We start from the raw sequence: 24,125 nt of genomic DNA on the forward strand, positions 1-24,125 counted from the left end.
TACTCAGATTCAGTAGAAGATTTAGAGACTCTCGCTTGTTTCTTACTTTTCCATGAGATCAATGAAGAGCCAAGAAACATGCACCAACCAGTGACAGATCGTCGAGTATCAGGGCACCCTGCCCAATCGGCATCACTATAAGCACTCAATTTAGGAGGATTTCCAGTAGGAAAGAATAAACCACGATGAGAGCTTCCCTTCAAGTAACGAATTATACGACGAACTGCTGCCAAGTGAAGGTGGCGAGGAGAGTGCATGAATTGACTTACTTGTTGAACAGCAAATGATATGTCAGGGCGAGTAATAGTCAGGTAATTAAGGCTACCCACGAGTTGACGATACAATAAGGGATCATGCAACAGATCGCCATCATCACGGTGATATTTAACATTAACCTCAAGAGGAGTATCCACTGGATTAGCCGATTGCAGACCAGCCATAGAAATTAAATCTGTGGCATACTTGTGTTGATGGAGGAATATGCCCTTGGATGTAGAATGAACCACAAGACCAAGAAAATAATGCAAATTACCAAGATCTTTCATATGAAACGCTGCTTGTAACTGCTGTTTGAGGCTTTGAATGGAAGCATGATCAGAACCAGTAATAATCATATCATCAACATACAGAAGAAGTAGGACAATTCCAGTAGATGTTCTATGAATAAATAGAGAAGAATCGTACTGACTCTGAGTAAAGGAAAACCCAAGTAGAGTGGAGCGAAATTTTTCATACCATGCTCTAGGCGCTTGTTTCAAACCATATAAGGAGCGTTTGAGCTTGCACACACCCTTAGATGACGGAAATAAACCTTGAGGAGGAGTCATATAAATATCTTCCGTCAGGTCACCATGAAGAAAAGCATTTTTCACATCTAATTGATGAAGATCCCACCCGTTAGAAGCAGCTATAGAGAGTACCGTACGAACAGATGTCATTTTGGCAACCGGTGCAAATGTCTCATCATAATCAATTCCATATTCCTTCTTGTTTCCTAAGGCAACCAAGCGAGCCTTGAAACGGTTGAGGGACCCATCAGAATTCAATTTCACAGAATACACCCATTTGCAGCCAATGGGTTTAACATCCGGAGGACAAGAGACAATATCCCATGTGAAATTCTCTTGAAGAGCTTGAAGTTCCTCATTCATTGCTTTTATCCAACGTACATCTTTAACAGCCTGTGAATAGCAAGTAGGAATAGATATGCTAGAGAGTGTGGCAGTCAGAGAAGTATGTGAGGAATCATACCTGTCTGGTGAATATCTATCTGGTGCTCGAGATATTCGACCAGAACGTCGTGGTTCAACCGTTACAGGAGCAGGTGGCGGTTCAGCGCCGGGAAGGGGTGTGGGAACCTGCTGTTTGTGTTTTCTGACATATACATGACCTGGTTTATAGCGTTCTATAGATTGAGGCATAATAGAAAACTTAGGAAGAGTAACAATATCATTCATGACAGGAGAAACACATGGAAACATAAATTGATTATCAAAAAATGTCACATTCCTAGAAATGCGAAAACGATGGTTAGTGATATCATAACACACAAATCCCTTATGAGAGTGACTATACCCCATAAACGCACATTGAACAGACTGCGCTCCAAGCTTATGCCTTTCAAATGGAGGTAAGTGAACAAAACAAACACATCCAAAAGTATGTAAATCATTATAATTAGGCTGAATTTTAAAAAAACGAAAAAACGGAGAATCGAGATCAATAACCGTAGAAGGAAGACGATTGATCAAGAAGACAGCTGTGGAAAGAGCCTCCACCCAAAATCGGGGTGGTACAGAAGCTTGAAGAAGTAAAGTGCGGGTCACATCAAGCAAATGACGATTCTTGCGTTCTGCCATCCCATTTTGTTGGGGGGTATTGGGACAAGATCGTTGAGACAAAATGCCTTTTTGTTGAAGAAATTCTTGAAACTCATGAGACATGTACTCACCACCAGAATCAGAGCGAAAAATTTTAACATTTTCATGAAATTGAGTTTCAACATATGTCAGAAATTTCTTAAACATAGAAAACACTTCAGATTTAGACCGAAGAAAATATATCCAAGTAAAACGACTATAATCATCAATAAATGTGACAAAATATTTATAGCGAGCATGAGAAACTACAGGAGACATACCCCATACATCACTATGAATCATTTCAAAACAAGAGGAAGCCCGAGAAGCACCGGACGGAAAAGGAAGTGTTTTACTTTTAGCTAATTTGCAAACAGAACATGAAAGAGAGGCATTAGAAACAACATTTTTATTTCCCAATAAACCAGTTTTAAATAAATGAGATAAAACAGCAGAGTTAGGATGACCCAATTTTCTATGCCAATCATCATAAGAATTCAAGACATTATTACAAACAAGAGATAAATGACGAGAAATAAACTGAAGTGGAAACAGTCTTCCCACTTTAGGCCCCTTCGCAACCACCTTCCCCGACACCTGTTCCTGCACAAGGCAACCATCACGAGAAAAATTTACATTACAATTATTATCAACCAATTGACCAACAGATAATAAATTGGAAGCAAGTCCAGGTGCTACAAACACATCTCGAAAATCAGAGTTGAGGTCCCCAACATTCGTGATAGAGAGAGCATTACCATCCGCAATTTGAATTTTCTGATTACCATGGTAAGAATGTAAATTGTGCAAGTATTCAGAAGAGGCTGTCATGTGATTGGATGCACCAGAATCAAGAAACCACGGGTAGGAAACATTCGAAGACTTACCCTGAATTCCCAAGGTTGAAAGAGCGGAAAGTACCATCTGTTGGATTATTTCAGGTTGGAGAGCACCACCATTAGATGGATTGGTGATGGAAGGACCAACTGCAGAGCTTGTACTAGCAGGAAATGCTTGCACCGAGCGTTGTGCTGATCGTGGAGGACGGGTGGGACAATCAGAGATAATATGGCCCCGCTGCTTGCAATAATTACAAAACTTCTTACTGCAGCTCTGAGCAAAATGTCCAAATTGTTTGCAAGAAAAACATTGGACATGTCGAATATCACGACCTTTACCTCTACTCTGAGGAGCATATGCAAACATAGCAGACTCAGAAATGACAACATCGTGAGACATGGATCCTTGAGTAGCAAGACGTTGTTCCTCTCTGAGAAGTTCACCAACACATGTATCTAAAGAAGGAACAGGATTCCTATTCAGCAAAGCACCTCTGACAACCTCAAATTCTGCACGAAGCTTCATGAGAAATTGATCTCGCCTACTAGTATTGTAGACCTCTTGGGCATCCGCGAGAGAACTCTTGGGAACATCAACATGTATAATCGCAGAGTGTTCTGTCCACAAATTCAAAAAACCATAATAATATTCTTGAACAGACAGATTGCCTTGTTTGTAATTGGCAATGTCTAGCTCCAACTAATAATCACCTAAACTTTAAGCACTAAAATTTGTGCAGCAACTTTTCTGCAAATAAAAATTACAGAAAGTAAATAATAATATAAAGAGTTTAACTTATATATGTCTATGACTTTGTAGAATCCTAATAAATATGAGGTTTTTTCCCTGGTGTACATGTGAGAAGACTTCAAAAATAAAAGTAAAAACATGATGAGATGAGATATTTGAAGCAATTAGGATGGAGATCTAAAGTTCAAAATTTAACTACTAACATAATAAATCATAAACTAAAAGTCAATATATAAAACATATAGTTTTTTCATATATAAAGGCAGCAACAATAGTAACCATTTCTTCACCTTGTTATTTGAAATATAGGAAGAACTTAATACATCAGCATAAATACAACACTCAATGGCAATGCTTAAATACACAAACATAGTCAGATAGTAGTTTATTTCAAACAACAAAAGAAACTACCCAAAGATTCAAGGGTAAAATCTTTAACACAAAATATATTGAAGTAAAATAATGCAAGGGAAAATACTCTAATAGCCAAGAGGGACACTTAAAGCAACTTTAGATTCTACTATTTCTTTCTCCCGTTGAATGACACTCTCCAAATCAGCTTCAGAGGAGGACAATTGTTGCTTAAGTTCTTCCACATCTCGAGTTAAAATGTCTATCTTGAAACGCATTACTTCTACATCCTCGGTAATCTGTTTCTTGGAATCCAATAATTTTTGCAACGAATCCTGAGAGAATTCCAAATCAGGAAACAAAGCGCGCTTTTCAACTCCATCCAACCAGTCTTTGTCAAAAGAAAAACTGCGCACATCGTGTACTAACTCCACAAATTCAGAGTTGCAAGAACCTAACACATCCAACACACTGTGGGTTTGGAGGAATTTCAATAGCTTAGTTAAGAACTTGTATGCATGGCCCTTATATCCATTACTATGTTTGTCACTTAGAAGAATTGAAGGATGCTTAACAAAAAAATCAGTCAACAAAGACAAGTTCTCATAATCCAAATGCTTGTTGGAAACCAATTCCTCAAGCTTCCGCGTGACAAGATAAGCAGAACTTAAATCTTCCACATTTTGAGAAGGGTTCCCTAATAATGAAGAAAATACTAGATTAGACTAAAAAAACAAAAAAAAAAACAAAAAACAAAATCATTAAAAAAAATTAAAAGAGAAAATACCTTCAATATCCATTGAAGCAGCCTGAAATGAGAGAGGCATTGGAACACTATTGCTAGGAGAGGGCTTAGATTTCAAAATAGTAAATCCATCACCCTTAGAAAATTGTTCCTCAATAATTGGGCTTTCTTTAATGACAACATCTTCATTTAGAGAATCTGAACAAAAGTTGGGAGAGAAGAGAGTGCAACATCAAAATCAAAAGACTGATAAGATAACTTACGAAAATAAAATTGGTCTGAAGAGTTGTCACCTCGATCATCATTAATCACAGTAGTTTCTAGAGTGTCTCTAACATCAACGTCTTGTTCCTACATATATTCAATATAAAATGATAATATCAATATCAAAAAAAAAATTATTTGTATGATTATCTTTAATAAATTTATCTGTAAATATTCTAATTTGGAAGAGCCTTACAGTTTTATAGAAATAATAAACTACAAATATCAAAAGAATGAATGTTTGAAAGCATGAAAAGCTTGACTAGATTCTATAAACTCACCTTCACTTGTGATGATCTGCTTAATTCAGAATGAGTTGAGGCTGTTATTGCCTTGGCATTTGTTAATGCAGTTCCTTCTTCAACACCCTGCAACAAATTAAAAGGAGGTTTAAGTTGAAAGTATTAACTAATTGTATAGATGGCTCATTCATTTGGTTAGAAACGGAATGCATAGTTTCTGTTGAAGTTGTTTTAAATGAAGAATCCCCTTGAATACTTTGCTAGTTTGTTTCTTTCAAACACTATGTAGAAGAAAAATGTAAATATGCTGTAGTAGATTTTTAGGAAGCAATTGAAGTCAAATCTATTTATTTTTAGATTTATATTAAATTATTTGCCTGAGAAGGTTTGATGGAAGTATCGATTTCTCCAAGTGGATTTTGTTGATTTGTCAAACGTTGTTGACTTGGCGGTTGTTCTTTTTTCAACTCCTGTATTAAGAACAAATGCATTAATGATATAAAACTAATAATTAATAATATCCATTACAAGGTAAGGCCTTAAATTATTGAATATCCAAAGGAATTTGAAATGGTCTGCAAATTACTTTTGAACTTGTTGGTAATACTGTTACTGATGGTATCTGTAATTCATGCTCTACCTCTGGTGTTTGTTTCATTATTATCTGCACAAAAAATAAATTTGTTTAAAGATATTGTCATCGTGATTGCATTCAGATGTGAGTAGCATGATTAAAGAGATTGATATTGACCTGTGAAGAAGTTAACGTGTGTCCTAATGCTGCTTCAATTTCAGACGCAACACCAACAACAATGTCTTTTGTAGTTTCTGCACTTGGATTCTCATTACTAGTATTGTAACCTTTGGTCTCATCTTCTAATTGTTTAAATCGACTCTCAAAATGTTCTCTAGTTTGAAAATCTACAAAAGCAAAATAGTTTTCATTAAAATCATTAGATAATAAGTCATAAACATAACAATAGAACCAAAATTTTTATGAGTCTCGAATCCAAGTCCCTTCAGGCTAAATTGTAATCACTTTATACCTTGACCAATTGTTGTTAATATTTATAAAGATAAATACTTAACTTAAAAATTGAGAATAAACATTTACTTATTCACTTATTTCAAATAATACACAGAAGAGTATAAAGTCAGACAGTTTGTATTTCAAAGGCTTGTATGTCGCTTAAAGGTTCTTGGTTCCTATTTTAAGAATCCAAATTATCTGCATCTCAGACAGTTTGGAAAAGTATAAGTTCAGATAGAAAGTGAACTTTCATAAATCAATAGAAGAGTTACAAGAAATAAAAACTCATTATAGTATTTAAAGGCACTTTCATGACATTATCTTCATTTAGAGAAACTCAACACAAGGTGGGAAGAAAGAGAGTTCAACTTCAAAATCAAAAGGGTGATAATTGATAAGATAACATAAGAAAATAAAATTAGTCTATAAGAGTCGTTACCTTGATTATCATTAACATTAGCAATTTCTAGAGAATCTCTATCATCAACATCTTGTTCCTAACAGATTCAAATAAAAAAATTATAATATCAATATCCAAAATATTAATATTTGTATGATTAGCCTTATTAAATTTATCTATAAATATTGTAATTTGGAAGAGCCTTACTGTATTATAGAAATAATAAACTACAAAAAGCAAAAGAATCAAACCTAGATCAATTATGCTAAACTCAATTCTTTTATAATCAATTTTACCAAACTCAATTATGCTAGAATCAATTCTTTCCACCGCTAATCCAAACACATCCTATATTTCAGTCAACCATTCAATCTAGCCATATTTTTGGAAGCATTAAAAGGATATTGAAGTTGATAGTAAAAAGGAAAACAAGCAATTTATGGGAAATGCCTTTATTTTGGAAAAACTAATTGTATTGGCTCATTCCTTATGTTAGTAAATTTTTCAGAAGCACTTGAAGTAAAACCTAATTATTTTAAGATTTGTATGCACAATGAGGTGATACTGTTTTAAATTATTTGCCTGAGAAGATTTGATGGTAGTATCGATTTCTCCATGTGGATCTTGTTGTTTTATCAAACCTTGTTCACTTCGTGGTTGTTCTTTCTCCAACTCCTGTATTAAGAAAAATATGCATTAATGATATAAAACAAATAATTAATCCTTTGATAATTAAATGAGTATTATGCATGGGAATATTCAAGAGAATTTGAAATGGTCTGCAAATTACTTTTGAACTTGTCACCAATACTGCAACTGATGGTGTCTTTAAATTAGAAGCATTTTCCGTTAATTCATGATCTTCTTGTGGTGTTTGTTTCGTTATTATCTGCACAAAAATATGTTTGATTCCGAGATATTGTCATCGTGATTGTATTCAGATGTGAGTAGATTGAATAATGAGATTGATATTAACCTGTGAAGAAGTCAATTTGTGCCCTAATGGTGGTTCAACTTCAGTCCCAACACCAACCACAACATCTTTTGTGGTTTCTTCTAATTGTTGAAATCGACTCTCAAAATGTTCACTGTTTTGAAAATCTACAGAAAAATAGTTTTGATTAAAATCATTAGATAATAAGTAATAAGTATACCAAAAAAACCATGATGTCATTAGTTGTACAATTGCTTATATTTTTTAACATATTGGAAAAAGAAATATATTTTATTAATTAAAGTGGCACTAATGACTATTTTACAACCATTTAAGAGGATATTTAAAAAAATTTCCTAGAGATATATGTCTTATAATTAACATTTTACCACTTTTATAAAGCTTCTATTAGTTAGGATATTCATAACTCTACAAATCCTTACATTTTAAAGTACTTATTCATGCCCATTCCTACTTTAAAACCTTTAATTAATTAGCGTGTGTTTGGTATCACTGTTGGTTACCGTTATTGCACGTTAACATCCTTTGCAAGATGATTTTCTGTAGCTTTTGCAAACCGTGCGGTATTGCCGTGATTTTTACCGATTTCTAAACATAGGGTTATAATCTTCGGCCAACGAAGTTAATTTGTTACTATTAAAATAAAGAGAAAAATGCATGGTAAAGATATAACAAAGTTTATACGATGTATCTAGAAAGACAGTCATTAATCAAGTAAGCTCATCTCTTTTGAGGATCAAAATTGTCTGCATCTCATACATTTTTAAAAAGTATATATTCAGATAGAAAGTCACATAAAACCATTATTGTATAAGCACTTTCATGATAGTCACTTCATTTAGAGAAACTAAACAAAATGTGGGAGGGAAGTTCAACTTTAAAATCAAAAAGGTGATAAGATGACATAAGAAAATAAAATTGGTCTACTGAATCATCACCTTGGTCATCATTAACCTTGGTAGTTTCGAGAGAATATCTATCAGCAACATCTTGTTCCTATACATAATCAAATTAACAAATAATATCATCAATATCTAATATATATATATATATATATATATATATATATAGCATATCATATGAGAATGCCTTATTTATATGAGAATGTGAGAATGAATCTGAACCATTGGATTTTAAAATAAATGGTGGAGATTATGTGTTAAGATTTTTTTATCTCTCTTCAATCTTTTATTTTAAAGATGGAGGAGAGAAAAAAAAGGCATTCTCATATATATATATATATTCTAGTTTGGAAGAATGATCTGACTTTGTTATAGAAAGAATAAAAAACTAAAAACAAAGGAATCAAGATTTGAAATCATTAAATTCATGATTAGATTCTTTAAACTCACACTCATTTGTGATGAACCGACTAATTCTAAATTACTTGAGGTTGTTATTGTCTTGGCATTTCTTAATGCAGCCCATTCTTCAACACCCTGCATAAAATTAAAAAGGATGTTTAAGTTGACAGCATGATTCAATTCCTAGATTGAAAAAGGTTCAAAATTAAAACAAGCAATACAGGAGAGATATGCCTTTAGTTTAGGAGAAACTAATTGTATAGGTGGCTCATTCGTTATTTCAGAAATGGTTGCCGCTACAATTTTATCTGATAGATAGTCTTCTTGAATACCTTGGTCATTTGTTTCTTTGACACACTGAATCATAAAAATACAAATAAGTTGTAGTGAATTCTATTTATTTTTAGAATTATATGCAAAATGAGGTGATATGGTGTATTATATTATTTGCCTGAGAAGGTTTGATGGCAGTATCGATTTCCCCAAGAGAATCTTGTTGATTTATGGAACCTTGTTGATTTATGGACTGTTCATTCTGCAACTTCTATAATAAGAAAAAATGCATTAGTGATATAAAATTAAAAATTAATAACATGTATTACTATGTAAAGCCTTAGATTATTGAGTGAAAAGTATGTATATGAATATGCATGGGAATTCTACATGGCCTGCAAATTACTTTTGAATTTATTGGTAATATTGCAACTAATGGTGTCTCTAAATCAGAAGCATTTTCAACAAATATTTCATGATCTGCCTCTAGTGTTTGTTTCATTTGTAACAGCATAAAAACATGTGTGAGTACTTGAATAAAGAGATTGATTCAAATTGACCTGTGAATAAGTCACTTCGTCTCCTAATATTGCTTCAACTTCAATCTCAACACCGACATCAGCATTTGTTGTGGTTTCTATACTTGAATTTTCACTACTAGTATCATCTTGTAAATTGGGAATTCGATGAACAAAACCTAAAAAAATAGAGTATAGATTAAAATCATTAAGATAACAATACCAAAATGTTCACTAGATGTACAATTGCTTATATTTTTAAAAAGTTGGGAAAAATATTATCAATTAAAGTTACACTAATGGCAATTTTACAGCCATTCCAAAATACACTAGGGTTTATGCTTAAAAGGCTGTCCGAAAATCGGCCTGGCCCAAAAAGAAAACACATAAAAATAACATAACTAACACATTATTTTGTAACATAATCTTGTAGCCATTTGGGCATAAGTATAATTCTAATGGACCTAGTATCACTACCATCCGGTCCAAAAGCAACCTTGTCCTCAAGGTTGGGCTTAATAACTCTATGAGAACCATTTTCGTGGGTGGCCCACTGCGACGGTCCAGCCAGGATAATTCCATGTTCACTCGAATTTGAATGGGGAATGGAATCAGACAAGTTGCAAGGCGTGGGGGACAGTTGTATACGCGTGCCCAAGGAAACAGGCTGGCAGTGGGGAGGTGTGCCAACGGATACCTTATCTGACGGCTGAGATGTGTTGGACAAAGAATCCAAAGAAACCGATGGTGGAGATTGAGTTGACGTGTTGGAACTAACAAAGACTTCACGTGTTGTACTTGTTTCAAGTGATCCAGACTTAATGCTATCAGTAGGGGAGTTAAAGTCATTCACTTCCTCATTAACTCTAGAAAACTCTCTCTCTCTCTTTTCTGTGAACTTCTTCACCGTTCTCCTTTGGTGAAGAGACTTCCCTTTTGTTTTCTTGTTCCTCTGTTTGCTTTGTGGTATCATCGACCGTCAAGGACATGTTGTTGTTTTTAGCTTCAAGACCTGCAGGTATGGTAACGATCTTTGATTTATCACTGGTTGTTGTTGTTGACGAATCGTGAAAAACATTTGTTGAAACTGATTGTTGCGTTTTGCTCGATGTAGGATCCGATGCAGTTTCATCACTGATGATTTCCTTCTCCTGTGGTTCCCAATCCTTTGTAATCGGAGACAGAAGTGTAGAAGGCGGCTTACCATGGAAAGCGCGGAGTTGAGAGACATGTATTACCGGGTGGATCCGCGACGAAGATGGTAGATCGAGCCGATACACTGCCTTACCGACGCGGTTCAGAATCTTGAATGGTCCGAAATATCGTTTGGCTAATTTCTGAGATGAACGACGAGCAACTGAGAGTTGGCGATAAGGTTGCAATTTTAGCCAAACAAGGTCCCCTTCTGCAAAGGTATAGTCTCTTCGTTTTTTATTACCTTGGATCTCCATCTTCTTTTTGCTTTTGGATAAGTTCCTGTGTAAAGCTTGCATTAATTCTTCACGCCTTTGCAGGGAGGCTTCCAAGGTGGGAACTGTGGTGGAACCGGCTGTGTATGACGGAAAAGATGGCGGTGGGCGGCCGTAGAGTGCCTCAAAAGGAGACATTTGAAGTGCTGAGTGATAAGTGGAGTTATACCAAAACTCTGCCAAATGTAAGAATTTATACCATCGTTTCGTATTTTCACTTGTGTAACAGCGTAAGTACATTTCTAAGCATCTGTTAATAACTTCTGTTTGACCATTTGTTTTCGAGTGATATGTGGAGCTGTACTTCAAAGTTGTTCCTTGGACACGAAACAGTTCTTTCCAAAATGTGCTGAGGAACAGAGGATCATGGTCGGAAACAATGGATTTAGGAACACCGTGCAAACGACAGATTTCCACTGAGAAACGTATGGCGAGGTCCTTAGCAGAGAACTTGGAGGGAAGCGCTATGAAATGTGAAAATTTGGATAGCCGATCGCAGACTACCCGGATTGTTGTGTGATCCTGAGAGTTCGGTAAGTGAGTTATAAAATTCATACTCTAATCACTCCATACTTTAGTAGGTGTAGGTAGAGGTTGTAGGAGCCCTGTTTTTCAGGTAGTCATATATTTGTTTTGTTGAAGAAGATAAGCCAGCGAGTGTGGGTTGCAAACCAGAATGGCCACCTTCTGGTGTGCAGTGATATTCAGTGATAACCTTGTTGCGCAATTGTTGAAAATCAGGTATAAAAATCCTTTCTTTGAAATACATAAGGCCATCTTTATACTGATAAGTATTCTGGATAGCAGGATCTGTTTGGACCTTATCCCTTATTTTTCTTCCTTCTGAATCTGACTTATAATACTGTTTCAACTGGTTGAGGAGGAGTGGAACAGGGGATGAATTGGAGAGCAAAAAAAGAGTCATCGTCGGCCGGTATGCGACTCAAGGCATCGGCGACTTGGTTTGCTTTTCCAGGTTTGTAATGTATATCAAACTCGAATCCTTGTAATTTTGCTGCCCACTTGTGCTGTTCTGGTGTCTGGATAGTTTGTAATAATGGGTTCTTTAAGCTTTTTTGGTCTATGAAAGATATGAAAATGTCTGCCAATTAAATATTGTCTCCACTTCTTGACAGCTTCTGTAATGGCAAACATTTCGCAAACATACACTGATGATGCTTGGAGGCGGTTGCAAAGCTTTTTGCTGAAGAAAGCGATAGGATGACCGTCTTGTGAGAGAAATGCAACAATAACAACACTTGAGGCATCAGTTTCAAATACAAAGGGTTTGGAGAAATCTGGAAGACCAAGAACCGGGGTTTCTGTCATTTTTCTTTTTAGTGTTGTAAATGTTGTATCTGCTGCTGTAGTCCATTGTAACTTAGTGAAATGTAATAAATCGGTGAGAGGAGCGGAGAGAGAGGCGTAGTGACGCACAAATCGTCTATAAAAGCCGGTGAGGCCTAAAAAACCCCTGAGTGCCGTGAGTGAACATGGTTTTGGCCAGTCTTGGATAGCTTGAATCTTTGCTGGATCTGGGGTTACACCATCACTTGATATAATATGACCTAAGTAATCAACACTAGGAACAGAAAACACACATTTTGATAACTTAGCATAAAATTTGTTAGATAAAAGCAACTCTAAAATCAATTTTAAGTGATGTTCATGGTCAGTTATAGAAGAACTATAAATGAGAATATCATCAAAGAAAACTAGCACAAACCGTCTCAGATATGGTCGTAGCAAATCGTTCATTGCTGGTTGAAAAGAACTAGGAGCATTAGTTAAGCCGAAAGGCATTACCAAGAACTCGTATTGTCCATCAAATGTTCTGAACGCTGTTTTATGAGTGTCCTCTGGTGTCACCCGGATATGGTGATAACCTGATTGTAAATCAATCTTAGAGAAAATAGTTTCCGAACCCAATTCATCAAAAAGTTCATCTATTACGGGTATAGGAAAACGGTCACGAATTGTGATTGCATTAAGTGTTCTATAATCAACACAGAAACGCCAAGAACCATCTTTTTTTCTAACCAAAAGCACCGGTGAGGAATATGGGTTGTTACTGGGTTTAATAATACCATCATGGAGCATATCCTTAATAATCATAGTCATGGCATCTTTTTGTGAATGAAGGTAACGATACGGTTTGACATTAACTGGAGCAGAGTTAGGGAAAATAGGTATGTGGTGGTCATGGGGGCGGGTTAGGGGTAGGCCTTGGGGTTTTTGAAAGATAGAAGAATAAGTTTTAATGATGCCAGAAATTTGGATGGGTAAGGTGGTGGGTAAGGTATCAAGAATGCTGTTTGCATTGGGTTGTGAATGATCATTTTGATCATTAGATGGTTGATAAAGCAAAAGGTGGATGGAAGCAACTGAATCTATTTGTAAGAGGTGGCCGAAATTGTTGTAGGTAGATGGTGTAATGAGGGTTTTTGTGTAGCCGGTGATAGTAATCTCATTGTTGTTATAGGTGAAAGATATCTTAGGAATGGAAAAGTCAGCCAAGAGAGGTCCTAGTGTGCATAACCATTCCATGCCAAGGACAACATTCGCACCTTCAATTGGTAACAAGTGAAAAGGTATTGAAAAAGAAGTGTTTTGGATTTTGATTGGTACCTTTGGGCAAATTCCCGAGCAATATAACTTAGAACCTTTAACAACCATCACGGAGAAATTTGGAATTTGTTGTGTTGGAAGTTTCAAATGCTGAGCAATCCGTGGTTGGAGTATATTATGTGTACTACATGTGTCAATCAGAACTGCCACATCAAGACCATTGATGGAACCTTTAAATTTTAATGTTTTTGGAGTTTCAATATCATATGTACAACTTGTTTAGATTCAACTGTTCATCATGCTTTACCCAATTGACCAACAATCTTTTGGTGGGAAAATTTTTTGGGTGACTCATTCCGGTCACCACCATACTGTCGTTGCTGCCATGGTTTTCGGCAACTTTCTGGCATACCTCCCCTACATAGAAAAGTGTCTTATCTAATCTGGCCCATCCCTAGAAAATTATCGTCAACTTCCTTCACATGCGCTCACATGGACTGTCAACATCACTACGTTTGGGCCTCACGCACCTCCGTCCCTACCGCATGACATCGTGTCGTGCCACTGTCCCTGCCGCAGTTTTCACCGACTGGCTCAATTTTCTGCACCCAATTTTTATTTTTCGATCTACGGAAATACGATTTATTATTTAAATAACCATTGTTCGTCGATCGGCACAACCATCACCGTTCTGCCCACCATCGAGCGACCTTTTTTGCACATTTTCATGGAAAATCACTACGCCACTGATTCCATCAAACTTACCAAAGTTCTGCTCATCATGTGCGAGAAACTAAGCGTAACAGTTAAATATCATACAAAGGCAAGAGGACAACAACAACCTAGAGTTGCTGGTGTTGCTTAAATAACTATCACCAAATAAGTAACTATTTTAGCCACTGATTAAAAAGAGATCCTTAAGTTCAAAGCAACCCATCAACCATCATCTTTTGCCACTATTTCCCAATTTGGTAATCATGTAGTCTGTCTCTACATCTGCCTCCATCGGTTCTTGGGTCCTTGACTCCGGTGCCTCTGATCATATGACTGGTAATAAATTATTTTTATCTCACTTGTCTTATTCTGATTCTTTGCCATGTGTCTTTGTGGTGGATGGCTACAAAATCAAAGTTTAAGTCCTTGGTCAAGCACACCCACTTCAAGTCTTGTATATAGATTATGTACTCTATATTCATGATTGTCTTTTCAATCTTATATTTGTTAAAAAGCTCAATTGATTGTTCAGTTCTTTTAATTGATATTAGGTTTATGTCCGGGATGAACGTACAGGACGGACGATTGGAAAAGGGAGTGAGTCTGCATGATTATATCATCTATCATCACCGGTAGAACGTGGTATTATTGCTTCTCAAATACTTAGACATCAACTTCTGGGTCACCCTAGCCTTAGTAAGATGCAGCTTTTAGTTCCTAAATTTTTTTAAGCTTTTTTCATTTAAGTGTCAATCATGTCAATTAAGCAACCATAATTGTTACACCTATTGTCAACGAGTAAATAGAAGTGTTGCGACACCTTTTGCTTTAGTTCATTCTAATATTTGGGGTCCTACTCGTGTTAACTTATTTTTAGGATATTATTACTTCATAACCTTCATGGATGATTTTTCACGTTATACTTGGATATTTTTTATGAAAAATCTTTCAGATGTCTTCCATATACTCCATGAAATTTATTCTGAAATTATAAACAAGTTTGACACTTCCATTAAAAATTTACGCATGGATAATGCTCGTGAATATATGTCATCCCAGTTTCAATCTTTTTTAACATTACAGGGGATTATTCATCAATCATCATTTGCTCACGAACCACAACAAAATGGTGTTGCTGAATAAAATAATTATTATTTAATTAAAACTACACAGACTATTTTACTTCATCATAATGCCCCTAATCGTTTTTGGGGTGATGCACTTCTCACAACTTGTAGCACAAGGTTGTCAGAATCGAGAGTTTACTTTGAATCGAAAGAGTATAGTAAGATCGAAAAATCGTAAATCGCAACCAAAATCGGTGGATTCTACTCAAATCGTTTTGTTGAATCGAAAGGGGAAATCAAGATCGCATAATCGAAAATCGCAACCAAAATCGATGGATTCAACTCATAATAGTATATAACTATATAACTATATATATACACATTAACCTGTTAGCCATAGTCCATATTAGAAACAATTATTATCCCAGATTAGTCAATTATTAGCCCAGAACAGAACAATTATTAAACGGGTCGCCTTTACCCATTCTAAAATTACCCACACAAAAAAAAAAACCAAAATCGGTGGAATCCATATAAAATCGCGGATTTTGCTGCGATTTTGTGCGATTTTATTGGGATTTTGCTCTGGATTAGGATTCTACCCACGATTCAGATTGTTTAGGGTGAGCAAAATCGCAAAATCCATGGATTTTACGATTCTGATCGCGATTCTGATAACAGTGTTGTAGCACATGCTTTGTTCATGACCTCCATCCAAGTAAAGACAAACTTTCTGATAAATATTTCAAATATATTTTTTTAGGATACTTCTACAACTCATTGCAGGTCTACCAACGACAGACACCCCTTCCATCGAAAGTAAGAGATGATATTGATCGACCATCACCATCTCCTGCTTCAACTACTTATTTAGTTACGTCATCTGAACTTGATCTTCCAATAGTATTAAGAAAATGTATTTAGTATCATCATCCTAACCTAAAAATGCTTGTGTTATAAATTATGATTGACTTTTTGCTTCCAATGTCTCTTTCGTTTCTGCTTTGGATTTTGTGTCTATTCCTAAGTATACAGGTGAAGTTATGACTGATGCCAATTGGCATTAGGAGATGGTGGAAGAAATGGTTGTACTGCATTCAAATAACACTTTAGTGGGGTGTCGATGGATTTATACAGCGAAAGTTGGACCAGATGGTCAAATCAATCGTTTCAAAGCCTATTTGGTAGCAAAAGATACATAGATATTTGGTCTTGATTATAGTGACACTTTTTCTATGATGCCCAAGATAAGTTCAGCCCATATCCTTTTTGAAATGGCTTTCATTCAACACTAGCCAGTTCATTAGTTGGACATTAAAGAGGAAGTTTAAATGATCAGCCTCCATGTTTTACTATTTCCTATAATTCTAGAGTTGTTTGTTGGCTTCGTCGTTGACTTGTGGATAGACTCAACTATCTTACAGTCACTAGACCGAATATTACATTTCTGGTGAGCATTGTGAGCTAGTTTTAGAACGGTACTTGTGATAATTTATGTTAATCTCAGAAAGCGGCGCGGTGCGGTCAGCACCAAAATGGTAGTGGTGCGGAAGCAGGGAGCAGCGCGAGCGCTATTTGATTTTTTCTATTTTTTATTTTCTATTTAATATATTTTTATATACGAAATAAAAAATTAAAATAAAAACCAAGGGTTTTAAATAATAGTGAGGGGTGGTGTTTAGAAAATGAAACAACTACTTGGGCATATGGCCTAAAAAACAAAACAAAAAGACCAATAAAAAACCTGGGGCACTGAGCTAACAGGAGGAGTGTGTGATTTGCAGGCGGTATTGCATTGGGCTGTATGTTTCATTCCGGATTAAGCCCATTATTTTAGCCAAACCCTAAGTTAAGAGTATGAGAGAGAAGGCTGAGTAAAGTGCCGCATACCAACATTCATTGCAATTTTCAAGTAAAGAAAATAACAACTTTCTCTCTCCTTGTTATTTCTGCTATGCTCTCTCTCTATATGTTTCACGCACAAGATCTCTCTTCTCTCTTAGCAATCTGTTTCAATGTTTGCCTTGTTTTATACAATCGCGGCCGCGCCACCCGCATTCGACCCGCTTTCAGAGCCGCGATCACGGCCCCACCACTCGCTTTCTCATTTCGCGCTGGACCAGTACACTTGGAAGCGGCCAGGCCAATTTTTCTGTGCCGCACCGCTATCTCGGCCGTGCCGGCCGCTATTAATAACATAGGTGATAATCACTGGGATGTTGTCATTTTCACTCTTAGATATATAAAGAATGCACCTGGATGGGGACTATTATATGAAGATAAGGGTGATGCTAAAATCATTTGTTATATAGATGCAGACAGAGGCGGATCACCGTCGGATAGGAGATCTAATTGTGTTCTAATTAAAGGTAATAAGATCTCATGGAGAAGCAAGAAACAAAATACAGTTGCACTATCTAGTGATGAAGTTGAATATTGTGTTATGGCAGAAGCCTCAAAGGAGCTTGCATGGCTGAAAAATTTACTCTCAGAACATAGCTTGGTTAGGAAATCTTCAGAACACAAAAATCATATGCGATAATCAAGCGGAACTCCACATTGCATCTAATCCAATTTTTGATGAACAGACCAAGCACGTAGAAATAGAATGTCATTATATAAGTAACAAGGTACTTTCAGGAGAAATCACCATATATTTCGTCAAATTTGAAGACCAAATGGATGATATGTTTACAAAGTATCTTAGGGATTTTCTAGTGGATTGCATTTGTAACAGGCTTGACTCATACGACATATATGATCCGGCTTGAGGGAGAGTGTTATGAATATTTGTATATAGAATGTCTCACATCGACTATAACATGTAATTAGTTGTAACTCTCTATATATAATACAATCTCCATAATGTTTCTTAGACACAGTTTATTCAAATGTCTCTCACTCTCTTATAGTTTAATAACCTCTTTTAAGAATCCAACTTGTCTGCATCTCCAACAGTTTGCAAAAGTAAATATTCGTAGAGAAAGTGACATATACATATGGGAAATAGATCCTCTCATGCCTTTCCCTCCTACCATCCCTCTCATGCTTCATCTAGTGGCTAAGAATGGATAAAAATTATAGAGATGAAAAGATGTTACTTTGAAAAGTGAGAAAAATGATAGATGAGTGGCTAAGATGATGGCTGAATAGAAACATGAGAGAAAACACTGCAGAGGATCCAAATCCATACATATGTGTATATTCTAAAGGATTTTGTCGTGTACATGTGACTCGGCATAATATTTTATAGGCGCTTTCATGACATCATCTTCGTTTAGAGAAATTGAACAATATATGGGAAGGGAGAGAATTCAACTTGAGAATCAAAAGCGTGATAACACATAAGATAACATAAAATAAAATTGGTCTAAATAGTTGTCACCTTGAATATCTTTAACCTTTGTAGTTTTTGGATAATCTCCAACATCAAGATCTTGTTCCTACACATATTCAAATAAACAAATGATATTATCGATATCCGAAATACTAATATTTGTAGGATTAACCACCTTATATATATATATATATATATATATATATATATATATATATATATATATATATATATATATATATATATATATATATATATATATATATATATATATATATATATTAGTTTAGAAGAGCCTAACTTTATTATAGAAAGAATAAAAAAACAAAGAACAAAAGAAGCATTCAATTCATTATGAGTTTAAAGGTAGTGCACTGACATTGTAAACTAACTTTACAGATACAACCAATCAAAATTAAAATTATTATGTCATATTAAAAAAAGCATTCAATTCAAAAGAAGCATTCAATTCATTATGTCATATTAATTTTTTTAAATTAAAATTATATTTTAATTCGATACATGGTTGTGATTGGTTAACCGTGTAAAAATATTTTACACTGTCAGTGTATATCTCTTTTACTCATTCATTATTAGATTCTACAAACTCACACTCGTTTGTGATGAACTGACTAATTCTAAATGAGTTGAGGCTGTTATTGTCATATAGTCTTCTTGAATACTTTTCTCATTTGTTTCTTTCACACACTGTAACATAAGAATATAAATAAGTTGTAATGAATTTATATGCATAATAAGATGATACTGTATTAAATTACTTGCCTGAGAAGGTTTGATTGCAGTATCAATTTTTCCAATTAGATCTTGTAGATTTATGGAACCTTGTTGACTTGTGAATTGTTCAGTCTCCAACTTCTATAGTAAGAACAAATGCATCATTGATATAAAACTAATAATTAATATCATGTATTACTAATTAGTAAACCCTTAGATTATCGAATTCTACACGGCCTGCAAACTACTTTTGTATTTGCAACTGATTCATGATCTGCCTCTAGTATTTGTTTCATTTGTAACAGCATAAAAAACATGTTTGATTGAATGACATTTTCATGGTGATTAGCTTGAATAAAGAGATTGATTCAAATTGACCTGTGAAGAAGTCAATTTATCTCCTAATATTGCTTCAACTTCAATCTCAACACCGACATCAGCATTTGTTGTGGTTTCTACACTTGAATTTTCACTATTAGTATCATCTTGTAAATTGGGAATTCGATGAACAAAACCTAAAAAAAATAGAGTATAGATTAAAATCATTAAGATAACAATACCAAAATGTTCACTAGATGTACAATTGCTTATATTTTTAAAAAGTTGGGAAAAATATTATCAATTAAAGTTACACTAATGGCAATTTTACGGCCATTCCAAAATACACTAGGGTTTATGCTTAAAAGGCTGTCCGAAAATGGGCCTGGCCCAAAAAGAAAACACATAAAAATAACATAACTAGCACATTATTTTGTAACATAATCTTGTAGCCATTTGGGCATAAGTCTAATTCTAATGGACCTAGTATCATTACCATCCGGTCCAAAAGCAACATTGTCCTCAAGGTTGGGCTTAATAACTCTGAGAACACTACGCCAAATTTGATTTTTTGTATCGCTTAATTTAATAGCACTTTTGAAGAAAGTGCTATTGAAAAGAAAAAAGAAAGTTTATAATAGCACTTTATCGCCAGACGCTATCATATGATGCTAACAATAGGATTTTGATAGCACTTTATGAAAAAATGCTATTATTAAACTTAAAAAAAATAGCACATTTTTAAAAACGCTATTAATACTATTAACTAAGATAGCATTTCCTTTAAAAGTGCTATTATTAATTTTTATAAAATAAAAAAAATAAAAAAGGGCGACTTTTCATTTAAGCACATAAAGATTTGGGTGACCGCTAAAACAAAAACATACTTCGTGCGTACTATCAACCCAGCTGTTCGCTTTCATCACCATCTTCGTGAACCTCCATCTTCGTTAACCCAGCCGACCAGAAGTGCATCCTTTCACCGGTGAAACCCTATCACCAGGTGTAACCCTTTCAGTGGTCGAACCCCTTCCAACTGGAACTTCACCAAACCTCCTCTCTCGAAGAACCCAGCCATTTTGTCGAACCCCTTCAGCATCGCCGGAATCTTTGAAGGTAGGTATACAGATTCTTCTTCTTTTTGAGCTTTTTTTCTCTTGCAATCGTGTTTAGAGAGGTGAATTAGGGTAAATTTGTGTTTGATGTATATTGATTTAATTCTTTTTTTATCTTGCAATCATGTGAAATCATTCAAAAAGGGTGCCAAATGGATGACGTTTCTAGTGAATAGTTTATCCTGTATTTACATTTGGGGAGGTGGATTAGAGGAAACAGAGCCTTTTGTATGTACCCTCGTTCTTCCTTTTCTCTTGCGATAATTTAATAGAGATTAGGGACATCAGTGACTGTTCATTTGGATCATATGACCAAAAAAATTGTAGATTTTAATATTATAACTCGAAATACTGAGCTAGAATCTAAACCATCGTTCTTGATTGAAAGAACACCGATGTCCCGACCATGTGAATGCAAGGAGACCCTAGTCCTCTATGTTTTCTGGTGAAACTTTTCTCTTTTTCAACGAAGGCTACATAGTTTCTCCTATATTTTCATCCCTATTTTATGCCTCATTACTATTATACTTTGTTTGCACTCAATTCTATGTTAACTGTTTATACTAAACCATGACATCATCCCAAAATCCTGCATCCTCAACTAATTCAATTGAGAAAGTGATTCAATTAATCACTTGTATCCTCAACTTGGCATGACTTATGCCTTGACTTATTGTAATAAACTTCTTTTTTGCTTCTTAAAAAAAATACATTTTAAGTAGTTTTATTATAATCTAGGCTATTGAGCAATGCGAGCAATCACCAATTTGCGGCTTAGTATCTACAGCTGCGATGAAAAAAAGTCACGTTAGGATCTAACACGGACTAATGAATTTCTAATTGTTGATGATCATCTCTTTATATAAATATTATTCTGCCCATGAATCCTTGTATGATCTGTAGGCTAATATTAGCTGCTGAAAATTTATTATGCTTTTAGGAAAAATATGTATATATTCCTCCTCCAGGAGTTTCACCTAGCATATGGAGAGATTGTTGGTTAATTCATGCTCAAAGCTCGGATGGTTGCTCTGGAAGATACTGTATGTAGTTGCTGCATCAGCTGGCAACCCAATGGAATCCGGCTTTTGTTCATGGGATTTTTACACTAAGGAAGTAAAAGCTTTCCAGCAGAAGCTAGTCAATGGTGGTATAAACCCTTGGACCTCTTGTTTTCTCTACTTGTACCTCACAGAGAGGGATGAAAGTTTTCGATGTTCGCGACGGAGAGCAAGTGATGAGGTGGGAGGTTCCAAAGCCTGTTGTTGCTATGGAATATTCTTGTCCTCTGCAGTGAAGAAATAGAGGGAAAGTAGTTGCAGCTGAAGCTGAATCACTTTCTTTGTGGGATGTGAGCTCACTTAGTCCCTAGGCTTTAGTCTCTGTTCCTTTTGGTGGTAAGAAAATTTCTGCTCTCCATGTGAACAATACTGATGCATAGCTCGATGGAGGGGTCAGGAAAAGGTGAGTTGGATTTGAACTTCTACTTCTTGCTTTTGTTATAAGTTATAACATACCATGTTTCTGAATTACTTAGTCACTATTTTAGTGTTTTCTTGTTTGCATTGCAGTAATATTTTTCTATTTTCATTTTTTGCTGCCATTTTCGTTTTAAAACTCTCATTTTCCTCTCATCGTAGCAGCTTATTTCCAGCAAACCGATATTTTTGTTGTTGTATTGCATATATGTTATAGTAGTTATCTTTCCACTAAGAAAAAATGGTGTGTTCATAATGCAGAGTAAGATCATCAGAAGCTTAAGGAAAGGATGGTGTGTTTTGTACATCAGATTATATCAATATATTAGACTTTCGTTAAGCGTTCGGCATAGGCCTCAAGATACCAAAACGCGGTGTCAACGTACAATCTATTTTCTCTCGTGGTGATTCTCTCTTCCTCGGATGCACCACTTCCAATTCAACAGGAAAAAGACAACCTTCATCACTGATACACCAATTTTCGTTGAGAAAACAAAGACTATTCAGCACCTATGCATTTCCAGAATCCAATGTACACTCACATTATGTAGCAGTTTCACAGGTTTGGGGTAACTCTAACTTTGTCATGGGTGTTTGTGGCCTAGGACTGTATGTGTTTGACACAACAAATGATTACGTGGCATCAAGGGTTTTGAATATGGATTATGAGACTAATAATGGTGAGAATTTTAGAGAAGTTGTTGGACTTGATGACTTGTATTGGCCTTCCTTTGACTATATGGGATCTCGGTCTCTTTTGATATCAAGAGATGGATATGCTATGTGGAGGCATCTAATAGTATGATACTGATTTATGTATTTGTAGTAATTAGATGCATTAGTTAGTCTTATAAATTTTCCAAACACGAATTTGGTTTTTAAGGCTTAATGTTGAACTTATGCTTTTCCATTTCCTTGCAATTCATAAAACATACTAAACAAATTTAAATATTAATTTATTTTTATACCCATATTGTTTTCTTTTCTTTGTTTGGCTATATTGAATTGATTTTATGCACTTAAAAAAATGTACTACAATAGCATTTTGTAAAGAGAGTGCTATTAATGAAATATCCTATAATAGCACTTTTAAGAGAAAGTGCTATCAAACATGTACCATATAATAGCACTTTGTTTAAAAGCGCTATCAAACACATGCCCTACAATAGCACTTTATTTGAAAGTGCTATCAAACATGTGCCCTATAATAGCGTTTTGTTTGAAAGTGCTATCAAAATCAAATCAAAATATGTTTGGGAAAGCGCAAACTGTCCACTTTAGTAGCGCTTTTTCAAAAACGCTATTAAAAATCGGTACATTAATAGCACTTCTAAAGCGCTATTAAACAAAAAATATTTACAATAGCCGCTCGGTTAATAGCACTTTTAAGCGCTATCAAAAATCAAAAAAAGTGCTATTAAATAACTTTTTTGGCGTAGTGGAAACATTTTCGTGGGTGGCCCACTGCGACGGTCCAGCTAGGGTAATTCCATGTTCACTCGAATTTGAATGGGGAATGGAATCTGACAAGTTGCAAGGCGTGGGGGACAGTTGTATACGCGTGCCCAAGGAAACAGGCTGGCAGTGGGGAAGTGTGCCAACGGATACCTTATCTGAGGGCTGAGATGTGTTGGACAGAGAATCCAAAGAAACCGATGGTGGAGATTGAGTTGGCGTGTTGGAACTAACAAAGACTTCATGTGTTGTACTGGTTTCAAGTGATCCAGACTTAATGCTATCAGTAGGGGAGTTGAAGTCATTCACTTCCTCATTAACTCTAGAAAACTCTCTCT

General features: G+C 35.3%; 1 pseudogene; it reads right to left on the reverse strand.

The window, feature by feature from the left end:
- Positions 1-3,680: 3,680 nt before the first annotated feature.
- Positions 3,681-24,125, reverse strand: part of LOC131593546 (uncharacterized) — a 46,998-nt pseudogene continuing 26,553 nt past the window's right edge.

The sequence above is a fragment of the Vicia villosa genome, linkage group LG3, assembly GCF_029867415.1.
Source record: "Vicia villosa cultivar HV-30 ecotype Madison, WI linkage group LG3, Vvil1.0, whole genome shotgun sequence".
Lineage (NCBI taxonomy): Eukaryota > Viridiplantae > Streptophyta > Magnoliopsida > Fabales > Fabaceae > Vicia > Vicia villosa.